Here is a 15,341-nt window from a genome sequence, read left to right as displayed (position 1 = left end):
CTGCAACATGCTACAACATGGATGAACCTTGAGGACATTATGCTGAGTGAAATAAGTTAGTCACAAAAAGACAAATACTATATGACTCCACTTTTAGGATGTACTTAAAGTAGTTAAAATCATAAAGACAAAAATTATAATGGTGGTTACCAAGGACTGGGGGAAGGAGAGAATGGGAAGTTATTGTTTAATAAGTATAGAATTTCGGTTTTCAAAAAGTTATGGGGATGGAAGATGGTGATGATTGCAAAACAATGTGAATGAATTTATTATCACTAAACTGTATGTACACTTATAAATTGTTAAGATGGTAAATTTAATGTTACATGTATCTTACTACAATAAATGTGTGTGTGTGTGTGTGTGTGTGTGTTTGCGTGTGTGTAATGCCCAAGCTTTATTTTAGTGAGTGTCACCTTTGTGGTTTGGGGTTTTGTTGGCCTAACTTAGGTCCAAGCATGCTTATATAAACCCTAGACTGCCTCTGAATTCAATGTGATAAAAGTAAAACATCCAACAAAGAAATTATTGGAGAATATTCAGATAAGACTCATTCAAGCATTTTATATATTTAATTATAAAACTAAGTTTACGGGCACCTGGGTGGCTCAGTCGGTTGAGAGCCCGACTTCGGCTCAGGTCACCGTCTCACGGTTAGTCCGTTCCAGTCCCACATTGGGCTCTGTGCTGACAGCTCGGAGTCTGGAGCCTACTTCAGATTCTGTGTCTCCCTCTCTCTCTGCCCCTCCCCTGCTCGTGCTCTCTCTCTCTCTCTCTGTCTCTCAAAAATAAATAAACATTAAAAAATAATTTAAAAAAATAAAATAAATAAACTAAGTTTAAATGATGGGAATAAAGGAGTAAAGGATTCAGGTTGAATTAACCAGACAGATATAAAAGAAATGATGCGGATTATGCTTTGGATATGAAGTAGTTCAATATTAGAAAGTCCTTTAATACAATTCATCATACTGATAGGCATGAGAAAACCATAATCTCCTCTCCATAGATGCCAAAAAGGCACACCACAATATTGAATCCTCAATCATGATAAGATAGAAATTGACGGATACTTTTTAAATATGATAAAACATATACTGGCCCAAAAGTCTGCAGTTTACTTAATGCTATATATTGGAGAAATTCCCATTAGATTCAGAAACAAGGAAAAGACACCATTATTTTGGCTACTATTTAACACTGTCTTAAAGGTACTAAGGAATTGAAGAAGTTAAGGTAATTAAATAAGAGAAAGTGCACAGTGAAAAAGAATGTACTAAAACTATATCTACTTAAAGATGATATGTTTATATATCTGAATAACTCAAAAGAATAAATGGAAAAATACTACAAATAATAAGGTAATTTAGTATATTAGAAAGATACAGAATGAATATACAAAACCAATAACCTTCAGAAAGAAAAGAAAACAAAATGAATACAATTCTCATTAATTCATAGTAGTCATGTTACATAAAACCACGGTAAACACTGAATTAATGAACATTGGGCTGCTAGGGGAAATACAGAGCGAAGTTCCCACAAACCTCCATTTTTGTCAACATAAAGCCATATGCCTTATATAGGTTTGTTTGCCAATGTCCTTGTAAAACATACCAGTCTCATAAGCATTAAAAACCTCCTCTTCCACCTCGCTCTTTTCCTTGTAACACTTAGCAGGTATTTTAAAAATTCTTCTGTAGCTTCCTGATCTACATACACAACCTGCCTTGTTTACCTGCAAATGGACCATTTTCCACACCATATAACCTTCTGAAACAGAGCCAGCAGGCACTGCTGAGAAGGGTTTAACATTTTTTCTTCACCCTGGGTAACTTGACTGTGCAGCTCTTCAGCTTTCTGCTAAATGCTGTCCCCTATGGTTTTTTGTTTGTTTGGTTTTTGTTTTTTTAAAAGAGAAGTCACCAAAAAAAGTACAAAAATGTGGAAAGCATGACACTAAATAGACCATAAAAAAGACATTTATTTACAGTATGAGAGCTGAAAAAAAGAAGGTAGAACATCACTTTTTTTTTTTTTTATCTCAGCTGGGAATGTCCATAGAGCTACTCAATTTTTCACCACTCTGTGAATGTCCATGAATGACCATGAAATTGCTGGATTGATTTTGGGATTACAAATAAAAGTTTGTAGGTGAATTTGCAAATATGGAATCAGCAAATAATGAGGATCACCTATAATAGAACCACAATAAGATGGCAGGTATAATCCCAAATATACTAGTTTTATACTAAATGTAAATAAACTAAATATTCATATTGAAGACTAAAGTTATCCAACCAGATAAAAAAAATGTCGAACCATTATCAGTGACATAGTCTGTACATAAAGACATAAGGAGTTAAAATAAAAAGACTATAAAAGTTGTAACATGCAAATGCTCACACAAGAAAGCTTGTGTTGATATATTAATAGCAGGAAGTAGACTCTAAAGAAACTAGCATTATTAGAGATAAAGAGGAGCATTAAGTATGATAAAGTAATTAATCCATTGGGGATATATAGTGGTTCATATATAGCTTAAAAAATAGATGAGGTCTAAAATGACAGAATTAAAAGTATAGAAAAGTTCAATCATAGTGAAAGACTTAAGCAACTTGGCCAATAGTTGGCAGAGCAATAGTTGAAAAATCAATAAAATCTGATAAACTCAATCAACAAAATAATTTTAATGTTTATGGACCAACGTACCCAGTAACAACAGATGAATATTCTTTCTAAGTGCATATAGAGTATTTATCAAGATTAACTTTACGCTGATCAAAAGTCTTCAACAAATTTCAAAGATTCTAACCACAGTAGAGTTAAGGTAGAAATCAAAAACAAAAGATATCTTTTTAAAAATGTTTTAAATGTTTTTATTTATTTTGGGGACAGAGAGAGAGGGAGAGAGAGAGAATGAGCAGGGGAGGGGCAGAGAGAGAGAGGGAGACACAGAATCCAAAGCAGGCTCCAGGCTCTGAGCTGTGAGCAAAAAGCCTGACACGGGGCTGGAACTCACGGACTGTGAGACTATGACCTGAGCTGAAGTCGGACCCTTAACCGACTGAGTCACCCAGGCGCCCCAAAAACAAAAGATATCTTAAAAATTTTTTGAAACTAGGTAATCACTTCTAAATAACCCGTAAGTTAAAGGGGAGCTCATAAAGGAAATTTAAAAATACTTTGAACCCTATGGTAATGAAGATACAATAAATACAAACCGGAGAGAGAACTAAAGCAGTGTTTAAAGTTAAAATATAGCTTTAGGGGCACCTGGGTGGCTCAGTCAGTTAAGCATCTGACTGGCTCAGGTCATGATCTCAAGGTTCATGAGTTTGAGCCCCATGTCGGGATCTGTGCTGACAGTTCAGAGCCTGGAGCCTGCTTCGGATTCTGTGTCTCCCTCTCTCGCTGCTCCTCCCCTGCTCGCGTTTCTGCCTCTCTCTCTCTCTCTCAAAAATAAATAAACATTTTTAAAAAAATTTTTAATAAAGTTAAAACATAGCTTTAAATGGGTTTGTTAGGAAAGAACAAGTTTGAAATCACTAGCTTAAACTTGTACCTCAAAAAGCTGGAAAAAAATTCAGAAATCCCAGAAAGTAAAAGAAAGGAGAATTTAAAAGATGGGAGAAAATAAATAAATAAAATTGGCAATAAAAAATAACAAAACCAGAGGCTCCTGGGCATCCAGCTTCAGCTCAGGTGATGATCTTGCAGTTCAAAACCAGCATGGGTTTGAGCCCTATGTCGGGCTCTGTGCTGACAGCTCAGAGCCTGGAGCCTGCTTCAAGTTCTGTTTCTCCCTCTCTCTGCTCTTCCCTCACTCACGCTCTGTCTCTCTCTCTTTCAAAAATAAATAAACATTAAAAAAAAATTTAAAAAGTCAGAAATTGGTTATTTGACTAGATTACTAAAATTAATAAATGCCTACCAAGACTAAGCAAGAAAAAAAAGGAGAAAAATTACCTATAATAAAAGGGGACCTCGGTAAAAAGATGTTATAGACAATAAAAGGGTAATAAGAATATATTATGTAAAATTATATGCCTGATAATTTTGACAACCACATGAAATGGACAAATGTCTTCTAAAAATGTTACTAAAATAGACACAAATAATTGGAAAATCTTAATAGTTCTCTATTTTGGAAATTGGATCTATTATTTAAAAAAACTTTTCCATAAAAGAGATCCAGGACCAGATGGCTTAACAAGTGAGTTCTTCTAAACATTTAAGGAAGAAAATATACCAATATTATATAAACTCATCAAAATAAGGAAAAAATAAGTAATATTTCCCTGCTCATTTTATGAGACAAGGACAACCTTGACACAAAAATATGACAAAGATTCTGTAGCAAAGGAAAACAACAGACCAATCTGGTTCATGAACATAGGTGAAAAATCCTGTACAAAACATCAGTGATCAAATCTAGCAATATGTAAAAGGAATATTACAGTACAGAGAAACAAGGTATATTCTAGGAATTCCAGAGTGGTTTATTATTTGCAAAACAAACAGAAAAAATCACTGTACTTCACAACATTAACAAAAATAAATACAAAAAAATCACATGCTAGTCTCAATAAATGTAGCAAATACATCTGATAAAATTCAAAACACATTGGGGTGCCTGGGTGGCTCAGTCGGTTAGCGACTGACTTCAGCTCAGGTCATGATCTCGCAATTTTGTGGGTTCAAGCCCCATGTCGGGCTCTGTGCTGACAGCTCAGAGCCTGGAGTCTGCTTTGGATTCTGTGTCTCCCTTGTTCTCTGCCCCTCCTCCACTCGCACTCTGTCTCTCTCTCAAAAATAAATAAACATTAGAATTTTTTTTAATTCAAAACACATTAACAATTTTTTTAAACTCTCAGAAGGAAATAAGGTTTAAGACAGTAAGAAACTGTACGGAAAACAAAACAAAAAAACATAGTAATATTAAATCAAAATCACCATTTTAAGAAAAGAAACAACAAAATAGAAAACCACTAACTACTCTAAGCAAGAAATAAAAGGAAACAATATTTAAAATAAAATGAATTGGGAAATAATCCACTGAAACAGATAAAATTAAAACAACTATGAGATTATTGAAAATACTGAACAAATATATTTGAAAATATAGGAGAGGTAGATAAAATTTTAAAGAAAATATAATTTTAAACATTGACACTAGTAGAGATTTAAAAAGCTTAAATAAATCAATTTCCATAAAAGAAATGAAGAAAAGTATCAAAGAACCACCTTGTAAAAAGGCACCAAGTCCAGATGGTTTCAAATGGAATTTCTATCAAACTTTCAAAGAGTGGGTAACCACAATGTTTCAAAAATTATGGGGAATTATGAGTCTGGGGGAATAAAGGAAAAGAATGTCCTTTTTTTTTTATCTACATAGGAGGCGTAACATTGATATCTAAAGTTGTTAAAGATAGAAAGTAAATAAAAATTATGGACTAATTTCACTTTGAATATTGATTTAAGGACCCTAAAAATATATCAGTAAGTAGAATTCAAAAGCATATTAGAAATATTAATACACTGTGACCAAAGTTGACTTATCCCCAAATTGTCAAGAGTGGCTAAATTTTAGGAAATCTATTCATGTACTACAGCATATTAAGATATCTAAAAACAAAGAGAATTATCATCATCTTAACACACCCTGCATAGGCTTTGAAAAAAAAATTAGCACCCATTCCTCAAATAAAAATTCAATAAAATGGAATTAATGCATTATACATTTATATCAAATGTGTAAAACCAGCAGGCTAAACGGTGGCAAAGACATAGCACAGCTAGAATTGTCACACGTTTCTGGCAGTAATATAAAATGGGGCAACCACTTAGGAAAACTGGCAATTCGTTATAAAGTTAAACATGCATTTACCTTATACATATTAATGAAAAAGAACAGATTATTATAAACAACCTAAATACCTATATATCTCTCCATAGGATAATGGTAGAATGAATCAAGTTACATTGACAAAATGGAGAACTACATAGCCATCAGAAAAAAAAATGTATGTATACGAATGAATATAATTTGAACAAGTATGTTCTTAGTGACTTTTTTAATAGTAAAAAAACTAGAAACAACCCAAATGTCCATCAACAGGAGAATGAACAGAAAAACTGGTGTTTTCATGCAATGGAATTTTACACAGCAATAAATAGGACAAGTTACTGAATACACACAGCAACACAGGTAAGTCTTACAAATAACATGTTGCACAAAAGAAGCCAGATACATAATAGAACATACTACATGGTTCTATATATATGACGTTTAAGAAGAGAACAAAGCAAGCAATGGCGGTAGATGAGCTTAGTGGTTGCCTCTGGAGGAGATGGTGTGGGATTTGAATAGAATGGGCACAAGACTGCTTTCCGGAGTGATGAACATGTCCTATTTCTTGAATGAGATGAGGGTTATGTGGGTGTATACATTTATCAAAAATCAGCAAAATGCACGTTTAAGATCTGTGCATTTCACTGTATATAAATTTTGCCTGAATGAATTTAAACATGCAAAATGTATGCAAATAAAACAAAATAAAACTCTACTGAGATATTATTTCTAATTCAAAAGCTTGACAGTACATTCTGTTGACAGGGATGTGGGTACAGAGTCTTTCAAACATTGCAGATGAGACTGCAAAATGTTATTACCCTTATGAAGAGAAACTTGACACTCTACCAAACCACTTGCACATTTGCCTTTTGACTCAACAGCCGTGGTTCTAGAAATTTACCCAAAGATACACACTAAAAAATTTTAAAGCTACGTGTAAATGAGATTATTCCTTGTGAATATTGATTGTTCATTGTAAAAAATCAGAAACAGGGGCCCTTGGGTGGCTCAGTCAGTTGAGCGACCAATTCTTGATTTTGGCTCGGGTCATGATCCTGGGGTCATGGGATCGAGCCCCACTTCGGGCTCCACACTGAGCATGGAGCCTGCTTAAGATCCTCTCTCTCTCTCTCTCTTTCTCTCTCTTTCTGTGCCTCTCCCCTGCTTGTGCTCTCTCTTTCTCTCTCAAATAAATAAATAAATAAATACCAGAAACAATCTGAATACCATCTGTAGATACTGGGTGAATGGATTAAGATACAGCCATGCAATAGGGAACTATATAGCCATTTTAAAAAAGAAAGAATCTTAGGTCATAAAGCTAGGTTTGTTTTTAGTAGTGTTGTTAGTATAATAATTCTGACACTGTTAGCAATCAGGTTTCCAATGCATGAGAAAGGAGAAACAGATATGAAATCAGAAAGGGAAGGAAGCACTATGTGGACTCGAACTGGATGTATTAGTATGTATATGTGTGCATGAATATCTGTGTATTTGTGCATAGAAACACACAAGAATTAGATATAAGTATACGTGTACATATATATTTGTTGAGAGTTTGGCTACACTACATAATACGCCAGGAGTATGCCTCCCAGAGCTCTGGTTTGGCATCTAGATGGTGTCACTCACTGAAGAGTTCATGCTGGATGAAGTGCAGGTTTGGGGAGCTGGAGGGAGATTTGTGGGTTTCGTTTAGGACATAGGAAAACTATCCAGTTGGCTTCTATGCCACCCGTACCCCAGAAGAACCCACTAAAACCTGTCCCACAAAGGAAGGATGCAACAGATCGAAGTACAGTGCATTAAGAAAAGACAGTAAAATGAGGCATACAGATAACAAGTGTAGACCACTGTGATCTCTCAAGTTCTGCCCAAAAGAGAGGGAGTAGAAGCAGCTACCAGGTCCCTGCATAAGGAGGACATAGCAGCAGTGTGGTTGGAAGGGCATTGGGATTGACACCATATCTGCATAATGGTTTATATCAAATTGAGACAATTTACTAGTTGTTCTGGTGAGAAAATAAGGGGGAAGAAGAGAGCCGATTAGTAGGAACAAGCGGTGGTTTCGGGTGACTGAACTGGTGGCTTTGTTAAGATGAGATGAGTTGGGAACACAAAGGTATCTCCTCCCAGCCTAGGCAGACCACACGATCAGCAGTTTGGGAAAGGTTGTCACTGAGGTGGAGTTGCACTTTCTTCTTTCCAAGGGAAGGACCTAGAGAAAAGAGGCCACGAGAGTGACAGCCTCAGTCCTCACCTGGCATGCCAGGTTACACAGGTAACAAAAATCGACTGAGGAACAACATGGCCTCAAAAACTTTCTGAAGGCAGAATAGGAGTTTAAACCATAACTTTGCTGGAAAGGAGTTCTGAAGTTTTGCTCTTTAGAAATGACATTTCCCCCAGGGCAATTACAGGTTCCTGCCAAGACAGAGAGAGTTCTTGCTATTTCCCCAATGTTTTTGAGTGATCCCTCTCACTTTTCCAAAAATTACCATTTCATTTTTGATGTTTGAAATCATTTCCATCTGACATCTGGAACAAATACATGGCATTTCTAGGAAACGAGCTTCTTTTTTTCCCCCCAAGAAACTTACATTTATAGTAACACATCTTCCTTGAAAATTCATGGTGCTTCAGATTCTTAACAACTGTATACCCCAGCTAGAGAAACTGAGCGTAAACAATGGTAGGTTAATATGGTAGAATAGAGAGAAGACGGGCTTTAACATCAGGCAGAGTGGGACTTACATGCCAGCCGCATCAGTGACTAGTTGTACTGTTTTACCTCTCCAAACCCCAGTAAAGTAAGGAGAATGACCCCTACGTCATAATTTTGTTGTGCTATGGAAGTGACATAGCATATTCCAGGCTCGCAGCACTGTAGCGGGCACATAGAATCCTTTCAAAATGGAATCCTCTATTACATAAATTATTTCATTTTTTTTTTAAATCTTTATTTATTTATTTTGAGGAAGAGTGCAAGCAGGGGAGAGGCAGAGAGAGAGGAAGAGACAGAATCCCAAGCAGGCTCCATGCTCAGCACAGAGACCAATGTTGGCCTCGATCTCACAACTGTGAGATCAGGACCCAAGCCAAAACCAAGAGACAGATGCTTGACTGACTAAGCCGCCCAGACGCCCCTACATAAATTATTGTAAAACACTTGATAAGCAGTTAATGTTATCAATGGTCTAGTAAATACACACTAGTTTTGTTATGGCTGTTGTGATGCGAACATAACACTAAATAACTGTTATAAATCTAAAAATGGACTGTTAAATAAAGTCACGAAGTTCAAGACAAGCACAGACATGTTCACGAATGAGACTAGATTAGTTCCTTACTGCTGCCGACAAATCGCCACCAAGTCAGTTGCTTAAAACAACACACATCTAATTCCTTGCCGTTTTGCAGGTCAAAACCCCAAAATGAGTTTCGATGGGCCGAAATCAACGTGTTGGCAGGGCCACCCTCTCTCCAGGGCTCCAGGAAAGAATCTGTCCTCTTGCACTTTCCAACTTCTTGGAGGCTGCCTACATCCCTCAGCTGCTGGCCTCTTTCCCTACCTTCCCAGTGTGCCTCTCCAATCTCAGCTCCCAACCTTCTATCTCTTTGCTCTCCAACCCTAACCCTCCACCCCCTCCAAGGACACTGGCAACGACATTGGGTCTGCCTGGCTATCTCCCCGTCTCGAGATCTTTAACTTAACCACATCTGCAAAGTCCCCTTTTCCATGGACGGTAATATCTTCACAGGTTCTGGGCGTCCAGATGTGGGCACTTCTCAGGGGCCGTTATTTAGCCTGCCACAAAACCCAAGACTTATTACACAGATGTGGCATGTAGAAAGTATCAATTTTGCGGTGAAAGGCTTGAGATTTATTCTGGGATGTAATATATGCCAGAAACAAAGAGGAAATGCTGTCATTTAAGATAAGAAACGTTGCTGTTTATTGACAGCTGATTAGAACTTGAGAAGAAATACCATTGCCAGTTTTGTATAGTGAGCTGTGGAATAGACTTAAATGAGGAGCATTTTAAATTACAAAAAACAATATTGTGGAGAGGGAAAAAAAAGTCTTCTGAAAAATAAAGGAATTGCAACTGTGTAGCTTGGGGCGGGGGAGGGGAACAGCGTAAGTCTTAATAATTAATTGCAAGGGAGTGGAGTGTCGGCCAGGGATAATTAGCAGGAAGGTTTGCTCTTGTCTTTTCCATAGTCACAGAGAGCTGTAAAAAGAGGAAATGGGCCAAGCTGCAGTGAGAAGCTGGGTTTTTAAAAAAGGAAGTTCTTGACCATGAAGATCAGACTACCAAGGGAAGCTGTGTAATCTCCATCCTTAAAGAGCTTTAAAAATAGTATAAACAGCCATCTGCACAAGATGATTTATGCATTGACCTTCAGGAGGCGGGCCCAGATCATCTCATGAAGTCCCTTCCAAGTGTGGGATCCTATGATTTAATCAGTATGTGATTTTTCTCAGCTCCACATTTTGTGAGATAACCAGCAGATGGAAGCCACAAATCCCCCAACATCAAACCAGAATCATGGTTCCTCACACTGGTAGGGCCCGGTCAAGCTTGCCAAATTGGCATCAGTTGTAAAAATCATTGAAGGACCCACCTCAAACATTTATTTATCTCCTCGTGGGTGTCTGGACCACCCATGTCCACAAAATACAGATAATCCTTATACTGATTCATGTGCATTTAGCTTTGATTTAGCATAAGAGAAAGTTGCATACGTTAGAAGTATTTGTCTGTTTTTGAAACCCGAGGCAGTACCTCTCAAAAATGTTATTAGAAATTTCCAGACCCTCGTCTAAGCAGAAATGAGGCCAATTGGACACTTTGCTTTGAAAAGATTCACAGCTCACTTGGGCCTGAGTGCTTCTCACTTAGATGACAGATACGGTTCTCCGTGTACGTTCATTTGTTCACTGAACAAATATTTGAGTGCTGACTGCATTCTAGATTACGTACAAAGCATTGGGATGCAACAGTGAGTCAGACTCTGCCCTTCTCTCATGCAGCTTAGAGTCAACTGGGAGAGACAAACAAACAAACAAACAAACAAACAGGGCATTTTGATGCAAAGGGATAAAAGCTGCAATGGAGTCAGGGACAAGGTGCTAACATCGAGGAGCAACCAACCCAGTTGGAGGGGACCCAAGACGATTTCTGGAGGAAGTGATGCCTAAGGCAGGGTGTCAAGGATGAATGGACATTGCAGGGGAAAGCAGGTGGTAGAAGGAGCATTTCATGGAGAGGGCATGGCCTGGTTGAGGGCTGCATGGTCTGGGAAGTGAGAGTCTGTGGGTGTGGATGGAGCGTGTCAGGCAGAGAAGGGTGAAAGGTGGCCGGGAGGAAGGGACCGAGGGAATGTCAGAAATGAGGCCTGAGAGATCAACAAGAGACCTCACAGGCTTGCGAAAAAATTGGGACTTGGTGTGAGGATACTGAGCAGCCATTGAAAAATCTAGATCAGGTCTGTCCTTTTAAAAGGTATGTTAGTGCGAGTTTGAATTCAAGGGAATGAAAAACACTTAAATTTGTCTCAGAAAAAGGAAGTGTGTACCGAAAATATAAGGAATCAAGGTAAGATCTGAATGTCCAAGCTGAGCGAAAGGGCAACAATATTTGCTGGGAGCTACAGTGCCAGGCCTGGGAGCATCATGGCGTCTCGTTCTTCTTTCACTGCTGCTCCTTCGTGCCTCATCCGTTCCACGTGCTCTTCCTGTTTTTCCAGTCCTGTTAGTGGTCACCAAAAGCTTCTGAACTTTTTTTTTTTTTTTAAATTTTTTTTTTCAACGTTTATTTATTTTGGGACAGAGAGAGACAGAGCATGAACGGGGGAGGGGCAGAGAGAGAGGGAGACACAGAATCGGAAACAGGCTCCAGGCTCCGAGCCATCAGCCCAGAGCCCGACGCGGGGCTCGAACTCACGGACCGCGAGATCGTGACCTGGCTGAAGTCGGACGCTTAACCGACTGCGCCACCCAGGCGCCCCAAAAGCTTCTGAACTTTAAGCGTGAGGGCTTGACAACCCAGAACAGACTGGTCCAGTTCTGTCATTCTTAGATCCAAAATGCCAATGAAAGGGACTTCCAGGCCTCGCTTCAGTCTAGGAGCTCATCTCTTGACTGAAGAGCCAGATGGGGGGAGCAGAGATACAGGACAACAGGGCGGCCTTGCAGCAGCCAGTTGGATGGGGAAGGAGGGCTTCCTTCCAGAAATGGAAGGGGCTGCTTTGCAGCTTTGCCTGTGTGGCCTGGCTGCAACTTGAATTGATGGAAACCTGGAAGCAGAGCCCCTGTGGAGATGGTTGTATGTGCGGAGCTTATACCTGGGCTCAGTGAGGAGAGGTGAAGCCTCCATTCAGCCCAAGAACGACACAGGCGCACTAGCCACAAGCCCAGGGCAAGCTCTGGACCTCCGTTAGGCTCTACAATCCAGAGAACAGTTTTCTGGGAGTGTGTTCTTATTCAAAACTGTAACTACTGGCAAGTTCTACTCTCATATATGAATTTCCAATCAGCATGCTTTTACTCAAATTGTTCTTTTGTTTCATCGTGTTACTAAAAAAAGTATGACAGGTTGGCATGCTTGTTTATGTGAATGTCTGCAACCGTAATTCCTTACATGGTAATTTGGAATCATTATATAGGCTACCATTTAGGAGATCCTCTGAAACAATAAAATCATCTTATCAGCATTAATAAAACATTCTTTAAATTTGTGAAGTGTGAGGTGTAAACCTTTTCATTAATGAATAATTTACTTCTCTAGAACTCCATCCGTTGTAAATTTTGACCAGCAGATGCTACATTAAGCAGTATGTATGCAGTTACCTGTTTAACCACTAGATGGCACCATACATCTTTCCTTCTAATTTTCTCTCAAACTAGCTTCTCAGAAATGGGATTTGCTTTTTTTTGTTTTCATTGTTTTCCAAAGAGTTCATCGTATTTTTGCACTGTTTATTTAATAGTCATCAGTGTCACTACTTTTCTGTGATACTACCTTTAATCATGTACTACATTTCAATATATGCTACAACTGTGTCTCTAGGCAATTTTATTATTTTATCTGTCAATCGTTATGGCAAAACCATGCTGTTTTAATTATTTTAGTTTTACAATACATTTTAATATCTTCTATCACCATCATTTCTCCTCACTTGTGTCTTCAATTTCAAAATCTTTCTCATCCGTTAATTTATCCGCGTGAAATTTCGGCTCATTTTATCACCTTAAAAAAATCTACTGGCAAAACAAAAAACAAAAAAAGGGGGGGGGGGCGCCTGGGTGGCTCAGTCGGTTAAGCCTCTGACTTTGGCCCAGGTCATGATCTCACGGTCCGTGAGTTCGAGCCCCGCATCGGGCTCTGTGCTGGCAGCTCAGAGCCTGGAGGCTGCTTCGGATTCTGCGTCTCCTCTCTCTGCCCCTCCCCCGCTCATGCTCTGTCTCTCTGTCTCAAAAATAAATAAATATTAAAAGACAAAAGATCTACTGGCACTATAATTGAAATTAGCAATAAATTTATCAGTTATTTTGGAGGAAAGTTACACCTTTGAAATATTCGTTTCCTCCAGCAGATTGAATGCTTCTGAACCAATGAATACAAGAATATACGCAAACTTCTTGGCACGTTACATGAGTGTGTGTGTGCTGGCATACAGAATAAATGAGTATATACAGAGGGACATAGTCAAATATTCCCTATAGAAGAGAAAAGTTGGGGAGAACTTCTCATGTCCTACTGTAACAGGTGGGCTAAATAAAGTACATAATCTCAACAGAATATTACTCCACTACATATAGTGATTTCAAATGAGAAAATACTCATAATAAAAGGCCAAGTAAATATATGTAAATATATATACAATGTGAGAACAATTTGGTTTAAAAAATAGATACTGAAAGCAATAGGTAATATGCTAACTCTTTCTCCCTGGGAGTAGCATCACAACAAATTTGTATTTTCTTTTTTTAATATAAAAAAAACTTAATGTTTATTCACTTTTGAGACATAGAGAGACAAAGCATGAGTGAGGGAGGGACAGAAAGAGAGGGAGACACAGAATCTGAAGCAGGCTCCAGGTTCTGAGCTGTTAGCACAGAGCCCCATGCAGGGCTCAAACCTATGAACCATGAGATCACGACCTGAGCTGAAGTCGGATGCTTAACCGACTGAGCCACCCAGGCACACCTAATTTGTATTTTCTTAACAATTTTTAGAATTTACTAGAGCGAGCATGTATTGCTTTCATAATTAGAAAAGCAAAACAAGCTTCTATGCCTTTAAAACAAATAAGTTTCAAGGAGATTGCAAAGATAAACCATTTTCTTATACACAGGTAGACATATACCTAGGCATTAGATTGATTTGTTGGTCAATTTTTTATAAAAATTACTTATTAAATGCATACATTTGTATTATTCAAATCAGAAAATCTCCCGTGGTCAAAAAGTACCTTTCTGATACTTTTCCTACATATGTTCCCTATTCCTTATGACTTATCTCACATTGCAAGTCACAGTCATCAGAAGGTGTATTGTTGTAAGATTCTCCATTTTGACTTCTTTTGCACGATGTCTAATCTCTCAACTTTTTCCTGAGAACAAGTCTTCATCTTCCAGTAAGTAAGAAAATTCAGTGGGTCTCAAACTTTCTGGTCTCAGGGGCTTTCTTTCCTCCTACAAATTGTTGACTACCCCAAAGACCTTTGTTTGTTTAGGTTATACTTATTAATATTTAACATACTTAAAATGAAAGCAGGGATTTCTAAACATTTATTTAATTCATTGAAAATAACAGAATAAGGACGGGCTGACCACAATGGATTTCTGAATTCCCCTCCCCCCAGGGACACAGAGAATGCACAGCTTCCTACAGAGAAATCGCCTCTGAAGAAAACCCAGGAACCAGCCAAGCAGCTCTCACACATCAGATGAACAAGACAATACCTACCCTGAAACCGGTAGAAATGGCCAAGATACACTCTCGCCATAAGCCCCGTGCCTGGCACAGTGCATACAATCAAAAGGGTACTCTCAACTCCTAGCTTCTCCCTGAGGAGTGAAGGGTTTGGACCTCACATTTAGTGCTACAACTTTTAAGACTCCCACTTTAGGGATGAGCCCCTAAACACTTAGCTCTGAAAGCCAATGAAGTTTTGCATCTGTGAGACTCAAGACTACAGCAAACAAAGTAATAGTTCTTAGCAGGAGTGACAAGCATTCACTGTAGCTATCTCCATAGGGCTCAGCACAGAGGGAGCAAGGAAAACTGCCCATCTCCCAGTCTTTCCCAAACGGGTCCATCTGTAAACTTTGAAAGCTGTGGATCAGTCTTCTAATTTAACATACATCTAAGGGCTGACTGTGTTCTTCTCCAGAGAATGCCCACTCTCACCACTTTTATTCAACATAGTACTGGAAGTCCTAGCCAGAGCAATTATGCAAGAAAAAGAAATA

Source organism: Lynx canadensis, chromosome C1 (genome assembly GCF_007474595.2).
Source record: "Lynx canadensis isolate LIC74 chromosome C1, mLynCan4.pri.v2, whole genome shotgun sequence".
In the NCBI taxonomy this organism is placed as follows: domain Eukaryota; kingdom Metazoa; phylum Chordata; class Mammalia; order Carnivora; family Felidae; genus Lynx; species Lynx canadensis.
This window is presented reverse-complemented; position numbering follows the sequence as displayed.